Consider the following 22188-nt stretch of genomic DNA (forward strand, 5'->3'; position numbering starts at 1 on the left):
GTGGTGAGTTGTATCTCCAGACAGAGGAACAGTTATAGTGGTGAGTTGTATCTCCAGACAGAGGAACAGTTATAGGGGTGAGTTGTATCTCCAGACAGAGGAACAGTTATAGTGGTGAGTTGTATCTCCAGAGGAACAGTTATAGTGGTGAGTTGTATCTCCAGAGGAACAGTTATAGTGGTGAGTTGTATCTCCAGAGGAACAGTTATAGTGGTGAGTTGTATCTCCAGAGGAACAGTTATAGTGGTGAGTTGTATCTCCAGAGGAACAGTTATAGTGGTCAGTTGTATCTCCAGAGGAACAGTTATAGTGGTGAGTTGTATCTCCAGACAGAGGAACAGTTATAGTGGTGAGTTGTATCTCCAGAGGAACAGTTATAGTGGTGAGTTGTATCTCCAGACAGAGGAACAGTTATAGTGGTGAGTTGTATCTCCAGAGGAACAGTTATAGTGGTGAGTTGTATCTCCAGACAGAGGAACAGTTATAGTGGTGAGTTGTATCTCCAGACAGTTATAGTGGTAGAAGGTGCGACCTATGATAATAGTATGGTCTGGTGGTATGAAATCAATTGAAGTTGCACTGCAAACCATGCCTAAATTCCCCTGTTTCTGAAACAATAAGACAATTCAACACTAGCTCGTAAATCCCTAGAAACGGTATAGTACGCTACGGTGCTACCTCTTGGGGATTTGAAGCAAAAGCGTATCTCACGCATATGCGTGCTAAGACCTTTATTGTTTTACTCAGCGCCTCCTTGGAGACCTAAACCAACACTACACTGATGTTTCGTTGGGAATTCTAACCTGCAACTGGTTTGTTCTAAGGTGCGTCCCAAATGGCACCTTATTCCCTATTTAGTGCACCTCTTTTGACCAGGGCTCCGTTGTGCTCCATTTGTGACGCGCCACACTGTCGTCACTTGATCTTCAACACACTGGGACTGTTTGGAACGTGCCTGCAGTGAACCTTCTCAATCTATGTGTTGGAGTTATCCAAGAACCCCTTTTGTGCTGGATCCGATAGTACTGATTAGGAAAAATGATGATCCAAACCTATTATGAAGATCTAAATGGACCCCAATTCTAACCATATACCTTCAATCATACAGCCACGTCTAGAAGAAGTACCTTCAATCATACAGCCACGTCTAGAAGAAGTACCTTCAATCATACAGCCACTTCTAGAAGAAGTACCTTCAATCATACAGCCACATCTAGAAGTACCTTCAATCATACAGCCACATCTAGAAGTACCTTCAATCATACAGCCACATCTAGAAGAAGTACCTTCAATCATACAGCCACATCTAGAAGTACCTTCAATCATACAGCCACATCTAGAAGTACCTTCAATCATACAGCCACATCTAGAAGAAGTACCTTCAATCATACAGCCACTTCTAGAAGAAGTACCTTCAATCATACAGCCACATCTAGAAGTACCTTCAATCATACAGCCACATCTAGAAGTACCTTCAATCATACAGCCACGTCTAGAAGAAGTACCTTCAATCATACAGCCACGTCTAGAAGAAGTACCTTCAATCATACAGCCACGTCTAGAAGTACCTTCAATCATACAGCCACTTCTAGAAGAAGTACCTTCAATCATACAGCCACATCTAGAAGTACCTTCAATCATACAGCCACATCTAGAAGTACCTTCAATCATACAGCCACTTCTAGAAGTACCTTCAATCATACAGCCACTTCTAGAAGTACCTTCAATCATACAGCCACTTCTAGAAGTACCTTCAATCATACAGCCACATCTAGAAGAAGTACCTTTAATCATACAGCCACGTCTAGAAGAAGTACCTTCAATCATACAGCCACATCTAGAAGAAGTACCTTCAATCATACAGCCACATCTAGAAGTACCTTCAATCATACAGCCACTTCTAGAAGTACCTTCAATCATACAGCCACTTCTAGGAGTACCTTCAATCATACAGCCACATCTAGAAGAAGTACCTTCAATCATACAGCCACTTCTAGAAGTACCTTCAATCATACAGCCACGTCTAGAAGAAGTACCTTCAATCATACAGCCACTTCTAGAAGTACCTTCAATCATACAGCCACATCTAGAAGTACCTTCAATCATACAGCCACTTCTAGAAGAAGTACCTTCAATCATACAGCCACATCTAGAAGTACCTTCAATCATACAGCCACATCTAGAAGTACCTTCAATCATACAGCCACGTCTAGAAGAAGTACCTTCAATCATACAGCCACGTCTAGAAGTACCTTCAATCATACAGCCACATCTAGAAGTACCTTCAATCATACAGCCACGTCTAGAAGAAGTACCTTCAATCATACAGCCACTTCTAGAAGAAGTCATGGGTGAAACATTTTAACACTTAAGATTAAGGAAAAAGGAAACGGCACACTGCTCTTGATAGTATCACAGATATTTAATAAGCTTACGTATCGGCCACACGGCCTTCGTCACTTAAGATAAAACACATCCATAACTGTCACTGGCCAGGTAGCTGGAAGCTAACGTGAATATTCAGTTCTCATGAAAGGTTACTAACGCGAGTGTAGTTCACCAAACCACCATTAATATGCGTTACATCAACATAACATAGACATATTGAGCATTAAAAAGCTTCATGTAATTTCCAACGTACAGGTAACTGCCAAAATAAAGGAAACACTTGAGTAAATGAGGGATACAAAGCATATTGAAAGCAGGTTGTTCCACGCAGGTGTGGTCCCTGAGTTAATTAAGCAATTAACATCCCATCATGCTTAGGGCCATGTATAAAAATGTCCAGTTACCCATTAAAAGATCTCAGTGACTTTGAAAGAGGGATCTCAAAGGAGCATAGGGGGTTTGAAAGGGTTTTGTGTTTTTGTGTGTGTGTGTGTGTGTGTGTGTGTGTGTGTGTGTGTGTGTGTGTGTGTGTGTGTGTGTGTGTGTGTGTGTGTGTGTGTGTGTGTGTGTGTGTGTGTGTGTGTGTGTGTGTGTGTGTGTGTGTGTGTGTGTGTGTGTGTGTGTGTGTGTCTAAGACAGCAATTTTCACCTCCATCAACAAAACACCCAAACTATGGAATTTCTCGTGGAGGAATGGTGGAACATCCCTTCAATAGAGTTCCAGACACTTGTATAATCTATGCCAAGGTGCATTGAAGCTGTTCTTGCGAATTGTGGTGGTCCAGCGCCCTGTTAAGACACTTTATGTTGGTGTTTCCTTTATTTTGGCAGTTACCAGTATATTATAGTGCAATTATGCCAGAGATGCAATGCACAATTTTACAAGATCCGCACAAAGGAAATGTTGCATTTTGTTCATCAAATGAGCTGAACAAAAAAACAAACACAACATGTAAAGTGTCTCATGTTTCATGAGCTGAAATAAAAGATCCCAGAAATGTTCCAGATGCACATAAAGCTTTTTTCTCAAAAAAATTTGTTTACATCCCTGTTAGTGAGCCTTTCTCTTTTTCCAAGATAATCCATCCACCTGACAGGTGTGGCATATCAAGAAGCTGATTACACAGTATGATCATTACACAGGTGCACCTTGTGCTGGGGACAATAAAAGCCCACTTTAAAATGTGCAGTTGTGTCACACAACACAATGCCAAAGATGTCTCATGTTTTGAGCGAGCGTGCAATTGGCATGCTGACTGCAGGAATGTCCACCAGAGCTGTTGCCAGATAATTTAATGTTAATTTCTCTACCATAAGACTCCTTCAACGTCATTTTAGAGAAATTGGCAGTACGTCCAACAAGCTTCACAACCGCAGACCACATGTAACTACGCCAGCCCAGGACCTCCATATCCAGCTTCTTCATCTGTGGGATCTTCTGAGACCAGCCACCCGGACAGCTGATGAAACTAGATTTGCACAACCAAAGAATTTCTGCACAAACTGTCAGAAACCGTCTCAGGGAAGCTCATCTGCGTGCTCATCGTCCTTACCAGGGTCTTGACCTGACTGCAGTTCGGCGTCGTGACCGACTTCAGTGGGCAAATGCTCACTTTTGATGGCCACTGGCACACTGGAGAAGTGTGTTCTTCACAAATGAATCCTGGTATGGCGTTGTGTGGGTGAGCGGGTTGGCTGATGTCAACGTTGTTGACACAACGGTGTGGCGGTGTGGTTATGATATGAGCAGGCATAAGCTACGGACAATGACAATGAACACAATTGCATTTTATTGATGACAATTTGAATCCACAGAGAGACCGTGATGACATCCTGAGGACCATTGTCGTGCCATTCATCCGCCGCCATCACCTCATGTTTCAGCATGATAATGGTCGGTCCCATGTCGCACGGATCTGTACAAAATTCTTGGAAGCTGGATATGTCCCAGTTCTTCCATGGCCTGTGTACTCACCAGACATGTCACCCATTGAGCATGTTTGGGATGCTCTGGATCGACGTGTACGACAGCGTGTTCCTGTTGCCGCCAATATCCAGCAAATTCGCACACAGCCAACGAAGAGGAGTGGAACAGCATTCCACAGGCCACAATCAACAGCATGATCAACTTTATGTGAAGGAGATGTGTCGCGCTGCATGAGGCAAATGGTTGTCACACCAGATACTGACTGGTTTTCTGATCCACGCCTCTACCTTTTTCCTTTGAAGGTATCTGTGACCAACAGATGCAAATCTTTATTCCCAGACATGTGAAATGCATAGACTAGGGCCTAATCAATTCATTTCAATTGACTCATTTTCTTGTACTTTATGAACTGTAACTCAGTAAATCTTAGAAATTGTTGTGTTGCATGTTGCGTTTTATTTGTGTTCAGTGTAGACTTTTCCTATAGGGTAGTTTAAATCAGTTTCATTTGACATAAACACTTCATGTCAAGTGTGCTGTAATGCTTTAAACATGCTCTAGGAAGCTGTTACGGAGGAGCTGGTTGTGTCATGAATCATTTTTTTAGTAAATAAAGTGTACATTTTTGCCGATGTAGACATAGATACATTCGTTTAGAGCATTTCCTAGGAATCTAAATCCTTGCACATTATAGTTCCCACCTTGAAATCACATCACATCACTTAATGCTGTGCACACATATAGAAACATTGTGATTCTTGAGATTCAAAATATTGCAATCAAGAGACAATTTTGGTTATTGGTTAACTTTGTGTGAATTCAGTGTGAATTCAGTGTTCATTATTGCACACTGTACTGTTTGCTATCAGTTCAGTTTGCTTTGAGCACACTACTTTGCTGTGTTGTCATAATTGCGTTGTTCGATTTAAAAACCGTGGCATTGAAGCGTTTGACTTCAATCAATTCAGTCGTTGTTGTTCTGAACATGCCCACCCACATAATCTTTACATGACATTGCACAACACTCATTAACATTTGTCTTATGCAGTGCAATACATTATGCTATTATCCCAGTGCAATGAGTACAGTGGGCACATACAGTGTGTTGGATAATTACATGTTTATGAATAGTATTAAACTAACGGATTGAGTGCACTAATCTGCGTTTTTAAAGACCATTGGAATGTCTTCAACAAGTGTTTTCTGACTGTTATATTGGTCCTGGTGACTGTTGAAGAAACTACCATAGGGCAGATCGGGCAAATGCCAGATGGCCTGGTCTATCTTCAGCCCAATGGGCCTAACTAAATATTCGTTTTTTTTTGTGCAAAAAAAAAAAAAAAGTGAATTATTTGACTAGTGGTGGGCCAGTGTGTTGGAAATGCCCGGGCCGATTTCTGATCCCAGTCTGTCCCTGAATCCAGACCCATATGGAATGTTCTGAGCTCCAATAATACACCTTAATATTGCATTGTGTAGCAACATGAAAATCTCTGGCAGTTCCATTAAAACGCTGGCTAGGCAAAAGTGAGTGATGGGGAGGCAACACACACACTGTATATGTACAGTATATATATATACACACAACACATACGTCAATATAAAAGTATGTTGAGTGTTACGCCCCTGAATTATTACAAAGGCTGAGAATATATATTTAACTTCTATGGCTGATGCAGTCGATGACATCATAGTACACGTTTCAGAGACAGTGAGCATTTTGTTAAACACACAATCATGGAAACTACATACAAAAATGATAGCTGTCCAAATAGCTTTCAAATATATCTGTCTCTTTGTCCCTACAACAGTGCAATACTAAGACTGTAAATATAAATGAACAAAAATATACATGCAACATGCAACAATTTCAAAGATTTGTATCGAGTTACAGTGCATACAAGGAAATCAGTCAATTGAAATGAATTCACGAGGCCCTAGTCTATGGATTTCACATGACTGGGAATACAGATATTCATCTGTTGGTCACAGACACCTTAAAAAAAGAATGGGCCTCACAACGGACCTCACGGCACGCGTCATAGTATCCCTGTGCGTTCAAATTGCCGTTGATAAAATGCAATTGTGTTCGTTGTAGTTTAAGCTACTTGCGCTGCCCGGGAGAAACTGAAAGAGCACGGTAGCGCTGCAGTGTCCCCATTGACAGAAAAGGTGAACTTCAGGAAAAGGCTTCAAGCACATGTAATGATGTAACATAGATTTTTTCCTATAGGGTAGTTTAATTTAGTTCCTTTTGACATACGTGTCAAGTGTGCTGTAATGCTTTAAACATGCTCTAGGAAGCTGTTATGGATGTGCTGGTTGTGTCATGAATAATCTTTAGTAAATAAAGTGCACATTTTTGCCGATGTAGACGTGTTCAGAACGTTTCCTAGGAATCTAAATCCTTGCACATTATAGTTCCCACCTTGTAATCCTACCACTTACACAGAACAACAATATAAACGCAACATGTAAAGTGTCCCATGTTTCATGAGCTGAAATAAAAGATCCCAGAAATGTTCCATATACACAAAAAGCTTATTTCTCTCAAATTTTGTGCACAAATTTGTTTACATCCCCGTTAGTAATTATTTCTCCTTTGCCAAGATAATCCATCCACCTGACAGGTGTAGCATATCAAGAAGCTGAACATCGTGGTCGTTACACAGGTGCACCTTGTGCTGGGGGGAAAATAAAAAGCCGCTCTAAAATGTGCAGTTTTGTCACACAACACAACCACACAGACGTCCCAAGTTTTGAGGGAGCGTGTAATTGGCACGTATGTTCATTTCTCTACCATAATCCACTTCCAACGCCGTTTTAGAGAATATGGCAGTACGTCCAATAAGCCTCACAACACCAGATCTTGTGTAAAGCATCGTGTGGGAGAGCGTTTTACTAATGTCAACGTTGTGAACAGAGTACCCCACGGTGGGGGTGGAGTTATGGTATGGGCAGGTTTAAAGTGAGGCTTTTTCATCCTTACAAACAACTAACTTGAAGTGAGGATTTTTAATCCTTACAAACAAGTAGGTTAAAATCTGTCTTTACTCATTATATTTTTCAGTACAGCTCATCATCCAAACAACAAATGCATGTATTGAAAAACTGTAGGACAGTTTCTGTAGCTACCCTTGTCTGTGGTCATTCCACTAACTCAGCAGGGACTTTAGTATAGCAAGCTACCGTAAGCCTTTGGGGTTGATATATAGCTTTTGTTTATATACCCAGTGCAGACCTCACGGCAACAGGCGGTACAGTTTCTCACTACAACACTACAACACAATAACATTATTAGATGTAAAACCATATAGATTACATAGGGGCATACCTAGTCAGTTGTACAACTGGATGAATTCAACTGAAATGTGTATTTTGCATTTAACCCAACCCCTCTGATATGTATCCTGTTGTTCACCCTGTTGCTCACCCTTTAGTTAACCCAGTTGCTCACCCTGTTATTCACCCTATAGTTAACCCAGTTGCTCACCCTGTTATTCACCCTCTTGTTTACCCAGTTGCTCACCCTGTTATTCACCCTCTTGTTTACCCAGTTGCTCACCCTGTTATTCACCCTCTTGTTTACCCAGTTGCTCACCCTGTTATTCACCCTCTTGTTTACCCTGTTGTTTACCCTGTTATTCACCCTGTTATTCACCCTGTTATTTACCCTGTTATTCACCCTGTTATTCACCCTGTTGTTTACCCTGTTATTCACCCTGTTATTCACCCTGTTATTCACCCTGTTGTTTACCCTGTTGCTCACCCTGTTGCTCACCCTGTTATTCACCCTGTTATTCACCCTGTTATTCACCCTGTTGTTTACCCTGTTATTCACCCTGTTATTCACCCTGTTGTTTACCCTGTTATACACCCTGTTATTCACCCTGTTGTTTACCCTGTTATTCACCATGTTATTCACCCTGTTATTCACCCTGTTATTCACCCTGTTATTCACCCTGTTGACCACCCTGTTATTCACCCTGTTATTCACCCTCTTGCTCACCCTGTTATTCACCCTGTTATTCACCCTCTTGTTAACCCTGTTGACCACCCTGTTATTCACCCTGTTGTTTACCCTGTTGCTCACCCTGTTGTTTACCCTGTTATTCACCCTGTTATTCACCCTGTTATTCACCCTGTTGTTTACCCTGTTATTCACCCTGTTATTCACCCTGTTGTTTACCCTGTTATTCACCCTGTTATTCACCCTGTTATTCACCCTGTTGACCACCCTGTTATTCACCCTGTTATTCACCCTCTTGCTCACCCTTTTATTCACCCTGTTATTCACCCTGTTGACCACCCTGTTATTCACCCTGTTATTCACCCTCTTGCTCACCCTTTTATTCACCCTGTTATTCACCCTGTTGTTTACCCTGTTATTCACCCTGTTATTCACCCTGTTATTCACCCTGTTGTTTACCCTGTTATTCACCCTGTTATTCACCCTGTTGTTTACCCTTTTATTCACCCTGTTATTCACCCTCTTGTTAACCCTGTTGACCACCCTGTTATTCACCCTGTTATTCACCCTCTTGCTCACCCTGTTATTCACCCTGTTATTCACCCTCTTGTTAACCCTGTTGTTTACCCTGTTATTCACCCTCTTGTTAACCCTGTTGTTTACCCTGTTATTCACCCTGTTGCTCAGTGCTCCTCCAGCAGCCAAGAACTCATCAGTCCGTCAACATCTCTCTGTCTGACCCTCCGGTGTGACAAGCCAGGGACACATACTGTACTGACCTGCCGTCCACACCAACACACACACACACACACACACAAGCACACATACACACACATGCAAGCAGGCAGCGGCAGCCTTGGGACAGTGTACATGACACTTCCCTAGTCTGGCCTGCCATTGCAGGTGGCTGAGAGGACAAGGGTGACACCGGTGCCCTTCATAACAAAGACCTACTCCCTCCCCGCAAAGGGGTGGAATGGTACATTAAGGTAAGGTAGCCTCTTAAACTGTAGGGATCTACCACATTATGAAAAGGTTGCCAAGCTTTTCGATGAAATGTGACCTTTGTCAGACAATACCTGACTCCTATAGCCTCTTAACAGCACTTTTACCTCTGTGGCTGACAGAGATGTAATTCACAACTACTGTACAAATAGAATGATTTAGGGCAGGCTCCCAGAAGACTGTGCAAGGGGTCAATGTGTGTGTGTGTTTGTGTGTCAGCAAAGATTGTGTATTATATTGACAAGATATTCGAGTGACTGATCTAAAAATGGAATACATGTCCTCATAGTTGGAAGGCAGGCGAGAGGAGGCGAGACTAGGTGGGACCATTCAAGCCAATGAGAGGGCAGATACACGTGTGAACAACAGGCCATAGAGATAGACAGAGGACTCATCTTTGTATCTGTGCCATTATAGCATCTGTTACAGCACAGGCAGCGCCATCTCCATTTTACAATAGTAAATCTTCTTCGTTAGTCGATTGCTCCCAACTCATAGGAATCCTCAGCCAGTTGACTACTTCAAAATTGTGGAAGCCCTTCAATGGCAATGTCCATGCTAAAACGGGTTATACCATGATGAGTCCTGTATCTATCTTTACAACTACAGGGACAGCTCCGATATAAACTCTTTTTTTTCTTCTCAGTTTCCCGAAATACCACATGCATCCACGTATACACTTATATCAGTGTATTCGTAACACCTAACCATTACGTAGCAAATTAGCAATGACATTATCTGTTGACCAAATTCGACACACTCTCATTGACCTCCATAATAAAATTCCTCACTTCGTGGCCTAATTTTCGTGTACAGATTTTGGGAGGAGTTAAACATCTCGCTTTGCCTCTTCCTCTCTGGGGTCAGTGTTATGGGCAGCTGCATCCAGTAGACGGTGGCCTTTGTGATGACACGTTTAATTCCCCAGGCCGGGGAGTAAGGTAGAGGGCGGCAGGATGAGCGGACGAGGGACTGACAGACACAGCGGCCGGGGGGGAACAGTTCAGCCGCGACATGTCCGCCCTGGCTTCCTCCTGCAAGGAAAAGGGAAACCAGTGTGACACAGAAAAACTGATCCCCTAATATAGAAAATAACAAGGGGAAGGCCAGGAAGGTGAAAGCGGGTCTCGATGAAAATCACTTCCTCTTGCTGTGTGGCCTCCTCACCTTTTTTGAGAGAGACACAATAGCACTGGGTCCCATTCGACCATAGAGCTACATGTTAAGGCTGTTAGTCATAAGCCTATAGCTCGCTTAAGGGTGAATTAAAGGTGATGCGTGTGTAACTGAATGACCTAGGACATATATAAACACTGTCATATGACTAGGAGCATTTCCAAATGCCCATGTCAAAAGGAGACACATTTGCTGTGAATTCTTTCAAGTGAGCCCCACAAAAAAGGTGGTAAAACTCACAACGGATTTCAATTTCACATCACTCCTTTCTGACAGCCCAACGCGCTGGGGACTTTCTGACGCCCCTCAAAAAGTTCACGTTTTCTGGAATTCTTTCAACAAGTAATCTGATTTTGATTTGACTTCTATTTTCACAGAGGAGTAAGAATGGGAGCCCATTTCTCATTTACGATAACTAGTCTGGGAAAAGGGAGCGAGTTAAGTTAAAGTACGTGTGGTTCTCTATGTGCCTTATGAGACAATGGGCACTCAAACAATCCTATACATGGGTAGTATTACAAGTGTTTAGGGCTCATCATTAGTGTGTTAAAGGCCATGTGACTGCCCGTTTCTATCAGGCGTCAACTCCCTCTTTACTGCAATGCAAATCAAAAGCACTTACAAAATTGTTCCCCGAAAGACCCAGCAACTCATTTTGTCCACTCTAATGTACATTGGTTTTTGGTCAGTATCCTTGAGGCCATACATGCCACTGTGTTAAGACCTGTTGTACCTTTGAGAGAACATTCTGGGCTTTTCAATTTACATTTAACATTTACATTTAAGTCATTTAGCAGACGCTCTTATCCAGAGCGACTTACAAATTGGTGCATTCACCTTATGATATCCAGTGGAACAACCACTTTACAATAGTGCATCTAACTCAATGATACCACATGACCTTGATAACTTTTTCTTCCTGGTTTTTCTAAATGGCTGCCAAACACAAAATAGCAAGTGTGTGTAATTGCCTAATTATACATTTTGTGAGTTTGATATTCAAAATTTCTTCTCAGTAAGTATCTCAGGAAAGGTTTGGTGAGTTTTCAGAGCAGTGTACTTTTTTTCACATTAAATATTTAACTAGGCAAGTCAGTTAAGAACAAATTCTTATCTACACTGACGGTTTACCCCAGACGACACTGGGCCAATTGTGCGCGGCCCTATGAGACTCCCAATCACGGCCAGATGTAATACAGTCTGGATTCGAACCAGGGACTGTAGTGACACCTTTTGCACTGAGATGTGGTGCATTAGACCACTGCGCCATTCGGGAGCTCCAGTAAGTAGGAGCTACAGTGAATTATACATGTCCTCTGTAGTGGACATCATGAGGTTTAACAAATGTCCTCTGTCGTGGACATCATGTTGTTTAAAAAATGTCCTCTGTAGTGGACTTCATGATGTTTAACAAATGTCCTCTGTAGTGGACATCATGATGTTTAACAAATGTCCTATGTCAAATCAAATCAAATCAAATTTTATTTGTCACATACACATGGTTAGCAGATGTTAATGCGAGTGTAGCGAAATGCTTGTGCTTCTAGTTCCGACAATGCAGTAATAACCAACAAGTAATCTAACCTAACAATTCCACAACTGGAATTGGGGCGGACATCATGATGTTTAACAAATGTCCTCTGTAGTGGACATCAGCTTGTTAACAAAATGTCCACTGTATTGTATTATCAACCTTATTCCTTATGTTCACTGCAGTACACGTACAATACAAATGTTTTAATATATATATTTTTTTTAATTTTGGGGGAAAAAAAACCAAACACGTATGTGATGTAAAGAAAATTACAATCCCAAAATGTTTTTTTTTTTTTTTTTGCTGGGTCCCAGGAGACTATGTGCAATTGAGTGAATTGAGAGAGAGGAAAGGAAATTGAGCAATTTTGAGCATAAACATGGAGTAAACTTGGTTTGGCCTTGGATGAATGACAAAACATACTTTATGGTGCTATTACAATTAAGGATACATAAAGGTTCACCTAGCAAACCTTCAATAGCTCTACTATACAAGACACTGGTAGAGAAAAAAAACTTATTGAGCAATTTTTGGTGAGTTCAAAGTCAGAATTATATCTAATGGTCGATTAAACCAATGGCTGTTGTTCACAAAGGACCATGGGAAAATGTCAGAGTAAGGACAAAGAGAAAAATAAAACATTGTGGAAGGAGGAAAGTCAGATTGTACACATTATCGAAGCACAGCCTGGATTCTACTTTTTAGACCCTAAAAATAACTGGAAGTGATTATCTATCCCGATGGAGCGATTTACTTATTTTATTTTCTCTGGACATTTTCTCCAGACAATCAATCCGTCCATTTGAAACAATAAGGCAGTAACAAGTAACTGTGATCTGACTGTATGGAAGGGTGCCCAATAGGGCCTGCCTCATCAAGTGATATCCAACAACACCAAAAAGCTCATAAAGTTAGCCTTGAGTTAACACTTAGTGAATCAGTGTGATCCTCTACCAGATCAGTCCATTACTTAAGCTTTGACAGGCCCAGAGCAAAACTGTTCCCATGCCCAAAATGCTGATTTATTTCGTAAAATACAAATTTATGGCCGTTAAACAACTCCATGATGTAATTGAAAGCAACAAGCTAAGAAATATAATTCAAAGATAATTTCAGTGTGCCTAAGGCCCTAAAAATGCAGGCTGATGCCAAAGGGTGGGAGAGCAATTTCACTTTCAACTTTAATAGGTGATAGTGGTCAAATACTGTGCAAGAGAGAAAAATCCCTGCATGTAATTTGTTTGGAGTTTTCACATTTTAAATCACAAGTTTATAGCTGGATTCTTGCCTGCAATAAATGTATCCTTATTCTCAGTAAGCTGTACTGTACATGCATAAGTCATCTTAAGAACATACAAGATTTCAAGTTAAAGGCGCACTTTGGAAGTTAAGTTGCTAATTGTTTAATGCACATTTTTTCTTGAGTATTGACCGTGGAGTCAACCTTAGTTTTAGGCTAACAAACTGACTTAGCAATATAATCTTCTCTTTTTATGGGCGTGGGAGAAGTGTCGCTTTCTGTCCAGTGAGGTTATTTCGGGACATTTCTTCTGGCCGTTGAGGGGACAATGTCTGTCGTAAGAGCACCGCCAAATCTTCTGTGATGTAACTTTAACAAAAATGCATCAATGTAACTCTTGTATATAATTGAAAATATTAAAGTAAGGCGACTTTAGAACAGGGTCTGGGTTATGGCAGTTCTTGTCACGATCGCTGTCGTCGTGGAAATGACCCGACCAAGGTGCAGCATGGTGAGCGTACATTTCTTTTATTTGATAAATGTCGCAAATAAAACAAAGAACAAGGAAACAACCGTGAAGCTTACTTAGGCTATACTGCCACTAACAAAGACAACTACCCACAAATACAAAAGGAAAAAAGGCTGCCTAAGTATGTTTCCCAATCAGAGACAACGATATACAGCTGTCCCTGATTGAGAACCATACCCGGCCAAAACATAGAAACAAAGAACATAGAGTTTCCCACCCGAGTCACACCCTGACCAACCAAACATAGAGAATAAAAAGATCTCTACGGTCAGGGCGTGACAGTAGACTCCGGCCGCAAACCTGAACCTATAGGGGAGGGTCCGGGTAAGCATCTACTTCGGTGGCGGCTCCGGTGCGGGACGCAGACCCCGCTCCACCTCTGGCTCCCCCCACTTTGGTGGCGCCTCTGGTGCCCACCCGAGGCGCCCACTTTGGTGGCGCCTCTCGTCGCCGACCCCGGACTGGGGACCCTCGCCGCAGGTCCCGGACTGGGGACCCTCGTCGCAGGTCCCGGACTGGGGACCCTCGCCGCAGGCCCCGGACTGGGGACCCTCGCCGCAGGCCCCGGACTGGGGACCCTCGCCGCAGGCCCCGGACTGGGGACCCTCGCCGCAGGCTCCGGACTGGGGACCGTCGCCGGAGGCTCCGGACTGGAGACCGTCGCTGCAGGCTCCGGACTCACCAGGTTGGGGAGACCTACTGGAGGCCTGGTTCTGGAAGCAGGCACAGGACTCACCATGCTGGGGAGACATACTGGAAGCCTGGTCCATGGAGCAGGCTCAGGTCGAACCGGGCTGTGGGGGAGCACTGGAGATCTGGTGCTTAAAGCTGGCACCACTCTTCCTGGCTGAATTGCCCACGTTGGCCCAGCACGTGCGGAGCGCAGGCACAGGATGCACTGGGCTGTGATAGCGCACCGAGGACCAGGAACGCTGTGCTGGCACAATCCGTCCTGGCTGGATGCCCACTCTAGCACGACAATGACTGTGAATGCGCACTGGAGACACCGAGCGCTTCACCACATAAAACGGTGCCTGACCAGTACCACGCTCCCTACCGTGAGCACGGGGAGTTAGCTCCGCCAACCACCCCGTGTGCCCCCCCCAAAATTTGGTGCTTGCCTCGTTGAGCCAACTCCTCGTAACGTCGCCGCTCCGCCTTAGCTGCCTCCATCTCCTCCTTCGGACGGCGATATTCTCCAGCCTGCGCCCAGGGTCCCTTTCCTTCCAGAATGTCTTCCCATGTCCACTCTGTCTGCTCCTCTCGGCCACGCCGCTTGGTCCGTTTGTGGTGGGTAGTTCGCTGTCGTGGTGGAAATGACCAGACCAAGGTGCAGCACGGTGAGCGTACATGTCTTTTATTTGATAAATGTCGCCAACAAAACAAAGAACGGTCAGGGCGTGACAGTTCTCCATCTTTAGAACAGGGTCTGGGTTATGGCAGTTCTCCATCTTTAGAACAGGGTCTGGGTTATGGCAGTTCTGCATCTTTAGAACAGGGTCTGGGTTATGGCAGTTCTGCATCTTTAGAACAGGGTCTGAGTTATGGCAGTTCTCCATCTTTAGAACAGGGCCTGGGTTATGGCAGTTCTCCATCTTTAGAACAGGGTCTGGGTTATGGCAGTTCTCCATCTTTAGAACAGGGTCTGGGTTATGGCAGTTCTGCATCTTTAGAACAGGGTCTGAGTTATGGCAGTTCTCCATCTTTAGAACAGGGCCTGGGTTATGGCAGTTCTCCATCTTTAGAACAGGGTCTGGGTTATGGCAGTTCTCCATCTTTAGAACAGGGCCTGGGTTATGGCAGTTCTCCATCTTTAAAACAGGGTCTGGGTTATGGCAGTTCTCCATCTTTAGAACAGGGTCTGGGTTATGGCAGTTCTCCATCTTTAGAACAGGGTCTGAGTCATGGCAGTTCTCCATCTTTAGAACAGGATCTGGGTTATGGCAGTTCGCCACCATGCCTTTCAGGCTATGCAATTCCCCTGCTACATTAAAAAGACTGGTGGATAAAGCGCTGTCTGGTGTCCCTGCAAAGACGCTCCTGTTGTATCTACAGACGATCCTCTGAAACTGTAACTCTCTCTCCATATTCACTTTGATTTGATATGCACATTTGACATGTTATTCTATGGTCTACAGAAAGAGCTTACGTGGAATGTTGAGATAAAGTGAAAGACGTAGGGTGATATTTTCCAGCATTTTTCCAGTGGTTGCCTATTACGGACTGCCAATGTAAAAATCTTTCCACTAAGATTGTTTGCTGTACAATAATATTGTTCCCCTATGATACACTGCAAACTTTGAAAAAAAAATATTTAAGCCATAACCAAATACAAACATTTAGATACTTAACTTTTGAGCAACAGGCCTCAAAACAAAGCCTCAACACACGGCTCACACTGTGTTGACTCACCAAACAATTAACTCATAAAATACAAGGTACACAATTAAAAGGAGAAAAATGTCACTCTCAATCGCAGTGAATAAAGAAAACCCGATATTCATATTTATTGGCTGTTACAGTCGGCCTGTGTGGTATTATGTGTCGTAGTTCCTGAAATCATTTGTTGGAGAATAAATGCAATTTTTTACAGTTGTGAAATAAAAAGGCACGTCAAGTTCCGTCATTTATTCCAAGTTCTTTCAGCTGAACCCAGAAATCCTTGTGTGACTCCTTTGAATATGGATTGGACTGAATCCCCACCCTCCCTTAGTACCCTACATCTCGCCAGTTCCCCAGCCCCTGGAAAGACCCTCCGGTGTCCTCTAACAAATCATTATAGCCCAGTCTGCGCTGGCAACACACATTACTGTTTGGCAACCGGAATAGAAGTTAGGGCCTGTAAACCGAGGCCGTTGGCTACTTCTAACACAATGCTAATGAGGCGTGCTAGAGATTGTGTAGCCTTCACCCTCTGGAGCAAAAGTCCACTCTCAAAATACTCCCTTATTGCCATTAATTATGGCAAACATGGTTATTGGTAATATCCTTATTACTGTTGTGTATTATTTTGTTGATTGTCATTTTTACAAGGACAACAAATTGGTGGTGTTGGCTGCCATAGATTTCTGCAGATAGGTCCTGGGAGTACTTCTCCAGTCCTATAATATTAAGACCTTATTTGAGGAGCAGGAAGATTTGACTGGGCCCGACTTTGATTGTTCATGGGAATAGAATTTTTGCATTTGGACTTTTTCAATTTGAGTATGTCTCTTTCTCAGGGTTTTGGATGTGGTAGCATATGTTAGTGGTTTGTATAATTCCCCACGTGTATCCCCCCCAGTCTCAACCCAAACAGAACCAAGTTGGCCTTTCATCAAAAATTGGTTCTGGTTTTTTCGAAGATGATGCCCTCTCCAACAGACCAGGCTTGTGTTTTGGTTGAGGGGAAAACGCCAGTCGCTGCACGGGAAAATCTGTGCACTCCTCTTTTAAGTGAAATGAGTTCTCCCAGTTTGTGGGTAGCTCCTCTGCTGGAGACTAACAAAGCTGTCTGAATCAAGTGCCTTGTCTTCTAGCCAGTGGTTTTGATGATTTGTCACAGAAGATTGGGTTACATGGTGGTGACAGCGAATAGAAAATCTCTGTGGTTGGTATTGCATTAGCATGACGCTAACAGGGGGGCAATGCCAATTACCTTAATCAGAAGGCTGGTTCAATTCCATCGGGCCCTCAAGGAGGTATGCAAGTCTACATGAATTGATTCCTTGATCCTTGAGATGGCTCCTATTTACAGAAAAAGTAAACAATATTCTCCTGTGTTCATGCTCATTTTCATTATTGGATAACGAGTACTACTAATAATGTTGAATTTAATCTATTTTCGAATATTGTTCCCCTCTGTAGTAAATACCCAGATCAAATTAAAGTTAATCTTTTCCCAACCCACTGCTCAGATAAACACATCAACTTTCTGTGGTGTTTAACAAGTTCTTAGAGATTAATTTATTCAGATGAACTCTGGGGAAAGGTAGTGAGCTAGGCTACAGTTATAAGGGCCTATCTCTGTCCGTCCATTTGGTGATTTTGAGATAGCTGCACACACTGTATATACAGTGGGGCAAAAAAGTATTTAGTCAGCCACCAATTGTGCAAGTTCTCCCACTTAAAATTTTAATTTTCATCATAGGTACACTTCAACTATGACAGACAAAATGAGAAAAGAAAATCCAGAAAATCACATTGTAGGATTTTTAATGAATTTATTTGCAAATTATGGTGGAAAATAAGTATTTGGTCACCTACAAACAAGCAAGATTTCTGTCTCTCACAGACCTGTTGTCACGTTCCTGACAGGTTTTCTGTTATTTTGTATGTGTTTGACGGTCAGGGCGTGAGTTTGGGTGGGTAGTCTATGTTTTGTGTTTCTATGTTGGGTTAATGGGTACCTAATATGGTTCTCAATTAGAGGCAGGTGGTTTTCATCTCCTCTGATTGAGAATCATATTAAGGTAGGTGGTGTCACATTGTTTGTTTGTGGGTGGTTGTCTCCTGTGTCAGTGTATGTTACGCCACACGGGACTGTTTCGGTTTGTTTGTTCGTTCGGTTTTTGTGTAGTCTGTTTTTCCTGTTCGTGCGTTCTTCATGTTTCATGTAAGTTCTTACGTTCAGGTCAGTCTACGTCGTTTGTTGTTTTGTTTCTATTCAAGTGTTCGTCGTGTTTTCGGTTTTGTTTAAATAAATATCATGTCTTATCACGACACTGCGTTTTGGTTCAATCCCTGCTCCTCCTCTTCGGATGAAGAGAACACCGTTACACCTGTAACTTCTTCTTTAAGAGGCTCCTCTGTCCTCCACTCGTTACCTGTATTAATGGCACCTGTTTGAACTTGTTAACAGTATAAAAGACACCTGTCCACAACCTCAAACAGTCACACTCCAAACTCCACTATGGCCAAGACCAAAGAGCTGTCAAAGGACACCAGAAACAAAATTGTAGACCTGCACCAGGCTGGGAAGACTGAATCTGCAATAGGTAAGCAGCTTGGTTTGAAGAAATCAACTGTGGGAGCAATTATTAGGAAATGGAAGACATACAAGACCACTGATAATCTCCCTCGATCTGGGGCTCCACGCAAGATCTCACCCCGTGGGGTCAAAATGATCACGAGCAAAAATCCCAGAACCACACGGGGGGACCTAGTGAATGACCTGCAGAGAGCTGGGACCAAAGTAACAAAGCCTACCATCAGTAACACAATACACCGCCAGGGACTCAAATCCTGCAGTGCCAGACGTGTCCCCCTGCTTAAGCCAGTACATGTCCAGGCCCGTCTGAAGTTTGCTAGAGAGCATTTGGATGATCCAGAAGAAGATTGGGAGAATGTCATATGGTCAGATGAAACCAAAATATAACTTTTTGGTAAAAACTCAACTCGTCGTTTTTGGAGGACAAAGAATGCTGAGTTGCATCCAAAGAACACCATACCTACTGTGAAGCATGGGGGTGGAAACATCATGCTTTGGGGCTGTTTTTCTGCAAAGGGACCAGGACAACTGATCCGTGTAAAGGAAAGAATGAATGGGGCCATGTATCGTGAGATTTTGAGTGAAAACCTCCTTCCATCAGCAAGGGCATTGAAGATGAAACGTGGCTGGGTCTTTCAGCATGACAATGATCCTAAACACACCGCCCGGGCAACGGAGTGGCTTCGTAAGAAGCATTTCAAGGTCCTGGAGTGGCCTAGCCAGTCTCCAGATCTCAACCCCATAGAAAATCTTTGGAGGGAGTTGAAAGTCCGTGTTGCCCAGCAACAGCCCCAAAACATCACTGCTCTAGAGGAGATCTGCATGGAGGAATGGGCCAAAATACCAGCAACAGTGTGTGAAAACCTTGTGAAGACTTACAGAAAATGTTTGACCTCTGTCATTGCCAACAAAGGGTATATAACAAAGTATTGAGATAAACTTTTGTTATTGACCAAATACCTATTTTCCACCATAATTTGCAAATAAATTCATAAAAAATCCTACAATGTGATTTTCTGGATTTTTTTCCCTCATTTTGTCTGTCATAGTTGAAGTGTACCTATGATGGAAATTACAGGCCTCTCTCATCTTTTTAAGTGGGAGAACTTGCACAATTGGTGGCTGACTAAATACTTTTTTGCCCCACTGTAGATGTTTCTATTGTGTTATTGACTGTACGTTTGTTTATGTGTAACTCTGTGTTGTTGTTTATTGTCTCACTGCTTTGCTGTATCTTGGCCAAATCGCAGTTGTAAATGAGAGCTTGTTCCCAACAGGCCTACCTGGTTAAATAAAGGTTAAATAAAAAGAATAAAAAATAGGTATCACAATAGTCCACTTAACATTGGTTTCAATGTGTCCACTGTCACCAAAACATCAGCAAAGCGTTAATGGTATATGGTATTGTACACAACCAAGTCCATAACCACATGCTAAAAATGGCGGTATTATCTGTGGAAACAAACAACACTCGATTGGCCTCCCAGGCCTATCGAGTGTTCGGCATGTTGATGTGGAATTCTAACATAGGCTTTGGCTGCCTAAAAACTGTTTTGTATTTTGGCCCTTTAATGTAAAAAAGGAAGTCTATATGGTGTTGTAAAAATCCTGGGCCAAAATATATCAGAGGGGGTTTGCACAATAATGAAGGCATTCAAGCATTTTACAAGGACAAGAAGGTTCCGGACTTCTTTCTAATCAGAACACACTGAAGTATACGCTCATCCTTGGTCTTCTAGCTTCTGATTCCTTTGACTTATAAAGCCAGAAAAGTGTTTGGTGGAACAGATACCTTATGCTTGCAATTGGCATTAGTGACTGGCAATACAAGACAAACACTGTGGTGGTTTGCAGATAGTGGCGTTGCTGTTGTTGTTATCCAAAAGGCATTTTGGATCGTTTCAAGATTTGACACCACATACATGACATCATACTGGTAGTAAAGATATGAGAAGTCTGCTCTGATTACCTGCTCTGACCCGTGAGGCCATTGGAGACGCGTATACCCGTGAGGGACTTGGTGTAAAGAAGCGTGGGAACACATTCCCCCTGAAGGAAGGGGGGTAGTGTAGTGACCTTCACACAACCCCTAGCGACCTTGTCAAGAGATGTCTTGGTGTACCAGCTCAGGCGTTTGGTTGTCAGTCGCTGGACCCGGGTTCCAGTCCCGGTTGTTGATACCCTCTGAATTTGCTAAAGAATCTTTCATTATATCTCTGACTACATCCAGTTATTCATTATTCAGTCTATGGCTCTGACTTTGATAATTATCTTTAAGAACAGCTGGTATCGTAAAGGTATATTGTGGTATTTTAGTTTCTAATAGTGAACCTGAAATGAATCTCTGATTTTAACTATATGGTTCGTATGTGCGTAATATATGATATAAATCCGTATCTTACCAAATGTAATCACAAAATCCTTTACTTTTTTTATAAGGTCCAATTGACCAAACGTCCTGAGCTTTTTGGGGGTCCGTGGAGAGGTGTGCAACTTTCTGTTATAGTGATAAGTTCATTCCCGGGGGACCCTTTTTGGATCACAAGGCCAAAAGCAAAAGGGCATCTTTAATCAATGAATACATATGTATGAGAAACAAACGGCTTTGAATTGACGCACCACTGCAGATGCATCACATTCGGTTCCAATCCAAATGTTAGGGAAATGGACAATATCGTATTGATTTGGTTTATAGCCCCTTAAACAGGTGCAGCTGCAATTGTGAGGCAAAAACTGCCCACAAAATTGTTATATTTAAGACTTTCCACTGAGCCCCACAAGCTATTCAAATCCTCTGGGGCTACTTAATGCATGAAACCAGACCAGCAGCAGGGTTAAGAATTGGCATGGGGGCAAATGCAATGCAGACATGTTTGTTTAATAATGGTAAGAGTACAGGAAGTTGCTCGCTGCCAGGAATATCTGCAGGGAAGTAAAAATAAGATGAAAAAAACGACTTACAACCAAATAAATATTTCCCCCAAATGCAACTAATCTTCTGATAATTAACTTTCACAACATGCTCCCATCATCTGCGTTTGTTGATGGTACACGTGTGAGACCCGGCAGTAGAGCAAACTGAACCTGGTGTGAATCCAGATCCTTGTGGGACATCGCTCCCTTTATGTAACATACTGAGCTGAGGAGGTGGCGAACATGACCTGGTATCATGACATCACATGCCATGATTAAAAGGCCCCTCGTTTATGACTGTGAACTACATGGGAACCTGAAACAATTAATTCTGTCATCACACAGGGTGGCTGAACAGGTGGATGCAATTTTCCCCAAATTGAACATGCTTCCTCATCATTGTTGATAGTGTATGTTGGTCAATGGTGATTGTTCACTATGAACATCTGGGATTCTACTTTGCTTGTGTACAGTAAATTCAGAACGTGTACTGAACAGTTGGGTGCATTTAAAAAGTTTCCTTGTTCTGCAAAGTGG

The sequence above is a fragment of the Salvelinus alpinus genome, chromosome 25, assembly GCF_045679555.1.
Source record: "Salvelinus alpinus chromosome 25, SLU_Salpinus.1, whole genome shotgun sequence".
NCBI classification, from domain to species: domain Eukaryota; kingdom Metazoa; phylum Chordata; class Actinopteri; order Salmoniformes; family Salmonidae; genus Salvelinus; species Salvelinus alpinus.